The sequence below is a fragment of the Carassius auratus genome, unplaced genomic scaffold, assembly GCF_003368295.1.
Source record: "Carassius auratus strain Wakin unplaced genomic scaffold, ASM336829v1 scaf_tig00043586, whole genome shotgun sequence".
NCBI classification, from domain to species: domain Eukaryota; kingdom Metazoa; phylum Chordata; class Actinopteri; order Cypriniformes; family Cyprinidae; genus Carassius; species Carassius auratus.
Window position 1 is genome coordinate 21900 of NW_020526783.1, and position 3256 is coordinate 25155.

At 35.9% G+C, this 3256-nt stretch overlaps 1 long non-coding RNA gene across 1 annotated transcript; it reads left to right on the top strand.

Moving 5' to 3' along the window:
* Positions 1-599: 599 nt before the first annotated feature.
* On the top strand, positions 600-3016 carry LOC113086602 (uncharacterized). Its single transcript, XR_003284940.1, has 6 exons — positions 600-764; positions 947-1052; positions 1459-1521; positions 1935-2066; positions 2239-2406; positions 2496-3016. It is a non-coding gene; the product is annotated as an uncharacterized LOC113086602 (long non-coding RNA).
* Positions 3017-3256: the final 240 nt, after the last annotated feature.

The window sequence follows — 3256 nt, forward strand, 5'->3', positions numbered from 1 at the left end:
GTTTATTTTTGAATATTAAAATGTTTTTGATTGTGCGCCGGTTCCCGCCTCCTTCTTCCCGATGAATATGGAGATTTGTATATCGTTACAACGTATTTTACGGCTGTTTGGAAACCTTGGGATCTTGACTAGAATGTAAAATAAAGTTCTGTGGGTTTGAACAAAGCTTGGCTGGATTTGATCCCATATCAGAAAGCTTTGGATCTATCTATCTATCTATCTATCTATCTATCTATCTATCTATCTATCTATCTATCTATCTATCTATCTACTCTGCTAAAAAAATTAAGGGAATACTTAAAAAACACAATATAATCTACAAGTGTTCCCTATATTTTTTTTGAGCAGTTTATATATATATATAGCTAGCTAGCTCTGTATCTATCTATTTATATAATCTATCTATCTATATCTAGCTCGATGTGTATTTATCTATTTATCTATCTATCTATCTTGCAATCTATATATCTAGTTATCTAGCAAGCTGTATCTATCGATATATCGCACAAAATATCCCTCATCTGACTGCAAACCATTTTCACTCATGTGTTTCTGTCTTTTAGGCTGTGATGGCCTGGGATGCAGTCAAGGATGACATGCTTAAGGTGTCGTTTGAATATTCAGCACCAATCACTACCCAGTGTGTTGTCTGCCGAGAACATGCTGATTATAGGTGAATTGAGTGCAGCTCCACTGCAGTGTTTTGTGAGGTTTGCCTGAAGAGGACTCACAGAAATTCACTGCATCTTCCTGAAAAGTGGAATGTAAGAACAATAGCATACAGTCTTACATTGCTATTGCTATACTTGCATACAGACAGCAAACTCACAGTAATTTCAACAGATTCATTAGATACTTCAAATTGTTTTAGCACTATGCCGTATCAACTGTTAGTGTCACAAGTTTGTTGTTTTAAAAACATTAGAGCTATCCATCTTTCTTACAGAATGTTTACTATGATCCATCCTCCCTGGGGTTATTCTTATATTTACCTGAAGACCATGGCACCCATGCTGTGTACACAAAGGACATGAAGGTCATTGTCAGCACAGGTTTGTCATTTTACCTGATACAAAATCTTAATGTATTTAATTTTATTGACAGGTTAAGGAGTTCAATCCTATTACATGTGGAGTAATTATTTCCTTTAAGGAATTAATCACATTTGTGATACAATAAAAAAAAAAAGAAAGTTGTTTGTTGATTCCAATAATTACAAACATTAAGTTATATGTGACACACTCAAGTGGTTTAGTCTATACTATAATAACTAAATGTATACTTTATATACTATCATGATAGGTAAAAATTTATAGCCTGAATCCACTGTAAGTCGCCTTGGATAAAAGCGCCTGCTAAATGCATACAATTAATTTAATTTAATTTATACTGATATGGTAGTCTCTATAGTAGTACTAGGTTATGTTTTTATGTTATTTTCCTCTTTATATTTGGCAGGACGGCTCTACACCTTTACAGTCAACATGTGTATGTGTGAACCAGAAACCTCACTCTGCTAAGGTATGGGCTCTGGCCAGCAACCGACAAGCCCCAGACAGCCTTCTCCATCCCTCTGCTAGAGCTATTTGTTTGTCTGTCACTAGAGTGTCAGGTTTCTGTTGACGGTTTTTGCAACACCCTGCGCTGGAAAAATACCCTCACACTTGCAGACTGCAGTTAACTGTTAAGTGAAAATTTCAGTTACTGTCATGGAAGACTGACGAGTCCATATTGACGTGAAGATGACACCTTTTTCCTTGATTGTACTACATCATTTTCAAAACTAAAAGTAAACATTTATAGAACCATCAAGGATTGTACATGCAAAAGTATTCTTTATATTTTCATATAAAATAACTTCTGAGTAAACCACCATCATCAGATGTAAGTATACGAAACAATAATGTTTTCACTAACTTCTGCGTATACCATAGGTTAACTGACTCTACAGAGTCCTGGTGGGGGAATCCGTATCCCATTTTAGGCATCACCACTTCCGACAAAGAAGTTTGGTTGATATTTGCCCACAATTAAATGATGGAACCATATGTCTAGCATGTCCAAAGGTTGGTTATAGTTCTAGCGTGGTTCTTGTTTGATTAAACTAATGGCATAGAATTAATATCTGCAAACTTAGTTAATTTGTGTATGTAGTATTATAATAGAATAGTAATAGTATAAATTAATAAACCTGGTGCAGGTATAAAACCAGTGTTAATGTAAGTGTTTATTTTCCAGGCAGATGAAGATATGATTGTCACATTGGATTCCAACTTTGGCCTTGTGAGTAAGCAAAGCTCCAGTACAAGTGCGGTTGATCCAATACACGGAACCCGCATGTTTGCTGATGAAAAGGATATAGAGGAATACCTGCTATCACATCTTGACAGCTCAAAGCCTCACAAGGTTAATCATTGTTGCAGAATTTCATGGACTGAGTCAATGAAATATTAATGAAACTTATGAAAAAAGATTACTATTCTTTAAATCTTTAGGACTGCAGTAAGCTGCTCATTCAAGGTCTCCAACAGCTGGAAAGAACAAAATCAAGCCACTGTGATTTTCACCCACATGTACCAGATATTGTTCCTGCAGACAACCCCTACTTGTGTCAAGCCCTCCCTATTCGACATAGCATACAGACACTGGTATACAATGATGATGGTGATAATGATGAGGATGACCCTGATGATGACAATGATAACTAGGACTGTAAGCACTGGTATGACAAGGCCTGTATTTACAAAGCTTCTCAGAGTAGAAAAAGTCCCAACCGGCCTAAAATCCTCAGACTGTATATTTGAACCTGAGGTTCACAAGCACTTCATAAACTTTTTAAGTCCAAAGAAATGGTTCTGATGTCATTGCAGATCATATGAACCTTTCATGGTGATGGAGGAATATAATTACTTTACTGCATTACTTGTGCAGACATGTTGTTTTACTAGGTCTGATCTATTTTAAAGCTTAGGCACTGTATTTAAGCATACATATCACCACTAGTCTGTCTGTATGATTACAAAAATGTGTTTACCATAATGTGTGGGAGGTGTTTTGTTTTTTGTGAGCTCACCATCAAAATCCCCTTCGACTGAGTTGAAATGACAATAAATTATTGGATCTTGAATCCTCTGAAGCAACTATGAGTTTGTAAAAAAATAAAATAAAAGGGAACATACAGGTGTATTGACTCTACGAGTAACAGCCATGTTTTCAGCCATGGTGCTCTGCACTTTTTTATAGCACATTTAAAGTC